Source organism: Lates calcarifer, linkage group LG17 (assembly GCF_001640805.2).
Source record: "Lates calcarifer isolate ASB-BC8 linkage group LG17, TLL_Latcal_v3, whole genome shotgun sequence".
Taxonomy (NCBI): domain Eukaryota; kingdom Metazoa; phylum Chordata; class Actinopteri; family Centropomidae; genus Lates; species Lates calcarifer.
The window spans coordinates 4,021,224-4,028,917 of NC_066849.1; the positions used below are offsets into that span (position 1 = coordinate 4,021,224).

Consider the following 7,694-nt stretch of genomic DNA (forward strand, 5'->3'; position numbering starts at 1 on the left):
ATGCACTGCAACCCTGAACCAGGCAGTAGCCAGAGGAGCTGTATAAGAGAATGCAAATGTCCAAATCAGCTGGACGGGACATTGAATGGCCTTTACCCTGCCAGCTGCCTGGTGCAAAGTCCGTGTAATGGCTCATTGAGCTAGGGCTGGGCAATAAAACGATATATAATCACGATGTAACTTTTCCACGACAGACATTTATGACATGGTCGATAACAGCGTTAATAGAACTCATTCCACCTGTGTTTTGACAATTGCGCCGCACCAAACCAATCATGTGGCTGGACTAGGGTTCGAAGCACATGACACACACACAGTGCAGGAGTAAACACACATGCTAATGTTTTGCATACTGCAGCCGTGCACACCTGTGCGTCAGGAGTAGGAGGGAGATAAAAGAGAAAATGACGACAGAAAATGTTAACGAAAACTTGAGCAACAGCGTTACTGAAGAAGACGCCTCAACAGACATAGCACCAAATAACAGAGGACTGACAGGTACAAAGAGCTGGTACAGACAGAGAGCTGAAAAAATTCTGTGGGATTTGTGCCAGCAGAAAATACAAAATACAAATCTGGCTTAACATTAGTTAGTTCATTCTACCATTTGCTCTCTCTTCTTTCTCTCTCCCTTTTGGCTTGACTCGGAGTATTTTGCAAATTTATAATAATGCAGCCGTAATGCAAAAAACGGCGGGCCGCTGCTATAAAATGCATATAGTGGAGACACTGCAGTTCTCTCAGCCGTTTTTAACTTGTCATATCACCACCATAACACCAGTGTCCATTCTCGCGACTAGCATACAGCTCTCACCTGACACCGGAGCGGAAAGAAACGCTCACACTGTCACTCTGTCCTCTATTTTCATCAAGTATCTAACTCCGCACTTTTGTGGTTTGGTCGTTTTAAGTCAAGATGTGGTTGTTAAGCTTACAGCCCATCACTCTGTTGCTCCTGCAGTGCTCGGTGTGTGAACTGTGAGGCAGCTAAAAAAAAAAAAAAAGAATGTAACAACTCATCCACCGACTCTCTGATACATCAGTCAGGAAGACCCTGATTCAACTCACAGAGAGTCAACATTTAGGGGGGCAGCCCTAAAATTGACCTTATGGCATCTCCACATCTCACTTAAGAGTAAAAAGAAAACTTTAACTTCGACAGAAATAGTGATTTGATTTATATTGTGTTATATATATATGTGTGTGTGTGTGTGTGTATATATATATATATATATATATATAGATATCAACTGATATGAAAAATCATATTGTGATATGATTTTTCCCCCATACTGCTCACCCCTACATTGAGCCCATGTGTGAACAGAGTGGGTCATTGTCCACAGAATTCAATGAGAGCAAGTGGGCATCTCGATGACAGTTCTGTCATGCAAATGCTGTGAAACCAGAGGAATGTTGTTTGTTATTCCACTGTCAGAAATTCAATTTTAAAACTAGTCCACTAATTGCGCACATCGCTACTGAGGATGTTACACTGCAATTTCCGCAGTGTACTTTCTGTGCCATGTCCTCCCTCCAACCCTTTCTGCCGAGGTAGAAGAGAATGCATCTGACACGAAAATCTCCTCTTATGCGCTACAAGTGTTAAAGGGCAACTCCAGACAATGTTGGGATCCCATTCTCTGTACACTGTCCAGGGATCATGAGAAAATGGTTTCAGTTACACTTTTGCTTTATTTAAATTATTTAAACAGGCCAGAGTGCAGATTAAATTCAATGTTTCAGTTTCAGGCATGGAAGAAAGTCTACACTTTAATAGTGGATTGCAGTTTTTCAGTGCGATGACCAAGGATTATTTTGAGTTTGTTTTTGTTTTTCTTCTAGAATAGACGAGGTGCATTAAGAGAAACCAAAGGCTTAACACAATGTCCTTTTTCACTGCCTACTTTAGCCTGGATAAATACAATTACAAAGTGGGAGGAAGGTCAAGTACAATGAAAATCTAAAACACATCTCTAGCTAACCTACTTTTAGGAAATCTTTAACTCAGAAAGAGAAAAGGGTTTAAGTTACAATTGATGTGATTTTATTTGAATTAACTATGAGGTTTGATAACTAGAAAACACTGTGGGACAAAGAAAGATTTGTCTTTATCATGCCACACCATGTCATGGCTATGTTTCTGGGCTTGCTTTGGAGTTCTGTTGGTAAAAATTCAAATGATTAAAAGTTAGTTAGTGAAATAGACAACTCTAAATGTATATAAATAGGAGTGAAACAGAGATGGCTGGTGCTAAACGTCACTGAGAAAACCTGAACATTTTTAGAAACTTGCTGTGGTTGGGCTGGGTGGAATCACACTTCCGATAAACAAAAAGCTGCTACATGCTTAAAATTTGATTAGTGCCATTACGTACAGCCACTGTTACAGCAGATGTAGAAACTTACCAGCTAAATGGTCAGTTACCAGATAATCCGTCCTGTAAAGATGCAAGTTCCCGTCAGCCTGCCAGCTTTTGCCTGAAGACCACAAAGAAAATTGATCATTTTTAAAGAAATAAATAATATGGTGCCTTAGTTTCAAAGACAGATAAAAGACATGAGTATTTAAGGGCCTTACTTCAAAAACTTTGCAGACTGGACAATACAGGGTTATATGAGCATAAAGAAGAGCAGTATATTCTCAAATTTATCCTGATACATTATTTATATGATCACATTCAAGCAATTTCCCATTTAAAAAGCATAATCACTTCACAATATTGTGCGTATGTATGAGTCTTGTATCATGCTCCATTAATTCAAACCACTAATAAATGGTTAATGACATGCCAATAGTGGATTCTTTTTAATAAAATGAAATAAAAATGATTTTTTAATAAAATGGAAAATTGAGACATCAGATTGCAAACACAAATGGCCATTGCTGAGGCTTTGCTTGTATTTTTTGATAGATATAATTCTAAAGAGATCATTAGGAAATATACTGCCATACCGCCACAATGCTGCCACCTCAGACATCTGAAACAATCTGGAGAATTAAGCAGTGTTCAGATCAAGTTGATGCCAAGAAGCACATTACTGAACTCCAGTAGTGCATAGGTGCAACTGGAGCTTGTCCTCCTTGACAAGCATCTGGTTTCTATAATTGGACATTGCCTTGTCATAGAAGATGACAGAACTGGCAATTAATTAAGCAGCTTTGGGTGGGCCAATTATATAAGGTGTTGTGCTCTCATCCAAAAGCAAACACAATTTCACTGTGACTGTTTTCTTTATTAAAAGGGTGTGATTATTGAAGCCTGTATAACTTGATATGACATGAAAGTTTGTGCACGTCATTCAAACATCTGTATTCATTTCACTCATTTGCCACTGCCATCACCACTTTTCTCACACTCCAGAATGTTCATTTGGGTCAAAGTTTCCACTGTTAACAGTCTCCATTTAAGTTTGTACAGATCCCAAATCTATTTGGTATGGAGCATACATATAATCGGTTAGCCCTCTTTTTTCAAACTTGGTGTTTTAAAATTAGGCACTAAAGAAGGTGTAACTAACTAGCTCCTACCTTTAGTATTTGGTGCAGTTGAGTTCAGACTCAATGGTCTATGTCCTTTAACAATACTAAAGCAACTAGTGACAGATTGCCTCTCAATATCAGCAACAGCAGGCATAATAGAAGCTTAAAATGAAACGTGTCAATTACATTATTCTAGTGCCAAGTTGTTTTACGTAAACTACCATGTCATGGGTGCAGTTGTGCGTTAAAACTGGTGACGAATAAGAACATTAGTCACGAGCTCCGAAATCAAAAAAGCCCAACCACACACACCCTCAAGCTAACGTAACTTAGTACAAATTTTGCGTTATATTATCTAATCCTCGAGATTATTCGTGTCAGTGAGCTGCTAACAAGTTAACGCTGACGAGCATGTAAAGCTAGTTACATTTGCATTGACGTTAACGACAGCATGTCAACCTCCGAGCCTGTGTAACGTTATACCCAAATCCCAGATTAAGGATTTAAGTAGCTGGTTAGTGTGGGGGCTAGCTAACACGATATCAAATTAACTAGCGGACAGTTGCCAACGACACATCACAGTTCGTGCTAGCAGCCGTCATGTTGGCTAACGTTGGTCAACCGTGAAAATGTCCTGAGATCGAGACAAATTAACAGTATCTCAACTGTCAGGGACACTAGGAAAATACCGAGTGTTTAGAATATGGAAGTGCCTTTTAATAGAAGTGGGATCTTCAGTTGCAAAATCCCTGTAGCATGGATTACTAGCCCCAATCCCCTAGCTAGTTAGCAAACTTGCTAAAAACTTTGACTGTGGTGTGTGCGACTGTGACACGTAGCTCTACTGCTAATAGGTAGCTTGGCTCACTCAAACAGACCTACACACAACTTCAAGCTGTGCCTTAGCCAGCTAATGACATTAAGCTAGCAGTGGACTGAAAACTAAAGCCTTAAAATTACTCCGCCACACTCATAAACTGCGGTCGTGCCGTTTTTTGTAAATTAGCCAACACTATCACGCTCGTAAAAAAGTACAAGTTGAACTGTAGCCTTAGCTAGCGAGCTAATGTTAGCTTACAATACAGTTTGTTCTACTAGCTCGCCAAGTCCACGTAGGCATACAGCTGAGCAGGGGAGAAATGACACGGAGTCAGGCCAGAACATACTGTAACGTTCAAGGTTCAGCAACAAACTGTCTTCCCCATAAGTACCATACTGTCATGTATGTGAAAGGCAGAAGTCATACGTTATAGGAATGTAATTATGGTCAGTAGGAAACTGTAAAGTACTTACTTATTTTATGTTCTCGTCTGCCCTGAAGGTGCAGAAGCTGAGATGAAATTCCACTGGCGAGAAGGTGGGATTGAAGCCTGACGGATATATACCAGTGCCGCCCACCAATCATATCCTCGAACGTCACGTCAAAGAGTCCGATTACAAATAACTTCTTTTCATTTCCACGGGTGACAGACACTCGTGGGACTTCTGAGCGTTTACTCCATTGTATATGAAAATAATGTAAGATAAAAATGTAATTAAAGTTGCATAACGTTGACACTGTAAACCTGACCTGTAATAATGTTGCGGTAAAATCACGTCTGGAGGAAAATATTCAGTTGAGATAGTAGATTTCAGTTTCAGTTCATTATTAATCTTTTCAGTATGGGATCATTTCAAAGAGTGTTTGCGTACTCTATTGTGATCTGATAAAGGATGAGCTCGTGTCAGTTCTCCACTGCAATCCATTTTAAGGTTATGAATTAAGTCCAGGTACACAATTGGCAATGAATCTGAGAGAGCAATATTTACACAATACCAAACGACCATGCAGTTTTCCTTGCATGTGCAGAAATACCTTCTCTCTAAAATAACTTCACAGAGGCTGCAGACTCAGGTCCAAACCTTTCCTCAGCTAGTTGTTAATTGATACACATTACAAGCTCTTGGAGTCCACAGTTTATTGTTTATTGTGAGTGCTAAAAAAAAAAAAAAGGATTGTTTAAAGAAATGTATCTATGAATTTGTGACTCAGCAGGTTGTTAACAGCCTTTTAGCTGCCAGTAAAAGTGATTTCCTTCACCTACACTGACAAACATCGCTGAACATATCATGATATTTTCTGACATCACTGTTGAGTAATTTGTGCATGAAAAGTGTCAATAATATTAGTAATTGAGATTCTACAGGTTACTGAAAATGCATTGAAATTATTGATTTTAACGTTTACTCATTTATTTTAACTGTACTGTGTTGAATGTGTTGAATGTGTTTAACCAAAGTTTCCATTTGTTGTCTTTTAGCAGGAGGAAGGTCGCAGCATTAGAAATCCCTTGATTAGGATGCAAATATGAAGCCACTGGTTATGACTCAGCTACTTCTGCATACAAAAATAAAATGACTGATATTTATCTTCACTTATGATTACAGATAATGCAGTATGTTATCATCTGATAGTTTTTTTTTTTTTTGTTTTTTTTTTAATTGATTTTTATTACTGTATGAGCTGTTTGTTATTGTTATGTACATACAGAACTTATACATATCATTTTTAAATTGAATTATTTGGAAGAAATTCAGTTTCCACCTATGAGTTTTGTTTTTTTTTTCTAAAGCTTTCAAGTGTATTTTATGGCCTTTATCACCAGATGGAGTTGGCTCAGACTTAAAGCTGATGACACCCATGAAATGAAGCAGAAACCTCTTTGTTTAGATTTGTCAAATTAAGAATGAACCCTTAAGATCAAATGTAATCATTTTGTTCTGTAATAGCTTTGTTAAAACTCTATGATAACAGTGTACAACAGTGTAAATTAAGATGCTTTATTCCATATGTTTTGGTCATTTCAGTCCAAAAACCTACCACAGTGACCTCTGAAATTTGAAACTCCCTAACATGTTTGTTTGTTTGTTTGCAAGACTGATGTACTGGCATGCATTAAATTGTAAATGTGTTGATGTTAAAAACAGCAGTGATATGAAGTATATCAATATCAATGAAGTCTTTGTAATCTTTGAAGATGACAAAGACAGTGTGGGAACACAGTCCAGTCCATCAGTCCAGACTCAGTAGTTCCTCTCTGTATTTGCGGACCATCTTTATATATCTGCTACATGTTTTGCAACATCATCAGGTTAAATAATCAGCCAATCACCAAAATGAACAACATACAGACAAAATGATAACTATGATAAATGTGCAACTAAGACTAAGGAGAAGAAAACATAATGAATTAAAGATCCTCTAACATTTTCTGTTGCTGTTACATTATACATACATTTTAAGTACTGTAGCTATGTTTTCATGATACATAAAATCCCATATGACAGATTTATATTTATATATTTTATATTTTCTTATGTTGAAAATATGGGTTTATTTTTCCACAATATGTTCAAACAGAATATATCAGGAATACATGTACTGCATTATACAAAGGTGTTTCTATTGTCATTGATTTGATTGAGGTGGACAAAAAGATAGGAACCCCTGTCAACATAATGCAATGTAGTTCGACAGCATCACAATCTATCTTACAGTGGAATCAATACCTCTTTAACTTCTACTTCAGTTTAAACAAAAACTGAACATTACAACTCTCATGAGGGAGGATACATTGCAGGGCTGTTGTACTGGGCTGCATTAATTTTAACAAGATGTACCTAATAAATTGAAAACTGAGAGTAGTTTTAATATTTATGATAAACAGTAGTTTAAAAAAAATATATTGTGTATATTTTTCAAATTTTCCATATGGAATCAGTTTTAGCATTTTAGGTATACTGTAGCTTTGTTCTGTGTTTTGAAGAAAACAGTAGGGGGCGCTCCATTACAATAACAGACGCAGCTTTTCCCTTCCCTCATGATATTAGTTCACTTTGACTCTTATCAGTCAAGTGCTGCTATCAAACAATGGATTTAAATGCAAACTGTCCATCAAATGCATCACGACTGATGTAATTAAGCGTTAAAGCGTTGACAGGCGTGTAGACTCGGGATAGGTATCGTCTCGTTACGCACGCGTGCGCGCACAGTATTACCTAATGTATTCAGAGAAATGTGATACTAAATTTGAATTACTTGGAAGCCTACAGTGAACACCTACATCTATTTCATCTAATCTACTTTAGTCGAGAACTTAAATGAAGTCTGCCTCGCTTTGTGAGTCAAATCAAATAAAACCGATTAGATAAAACAATCTTTTTATTTCCT

General features: G+C 37.5%; 1 protein-coding gene across 3 annotated transcripts in view; it reads right to left on the minus strand.

Annotated features, from left to right (window-relative positions):
* The window catches only part of hdlbpa (high density lipoprotein binding protein a), a 239,887-nt gene that overhangs the window by 11,761 nt on the left and 220,432 nt on the right, over window positions 1-7,694 (minus strand). For 2 of the 3 annotated variants that reach the window (XM_018669914.2, XM_018669913.2), the window contains exons 1-2: window positions 4,778-4,890; window positions 2,410-2,481 (exon numbers count right to left, since the gene is read on the minus strand). The gene's annotated coding sequence lies outside the window, so the exon portion shown is untranslated. Of the gene's footprint in view, window positions 1-2,409; window positions 2,482-4,777; window positions 4,891-7,694 lie in introns of those variants that run through there. The other variant, XM_051077530.1, reaches the window with a different exon arrangement.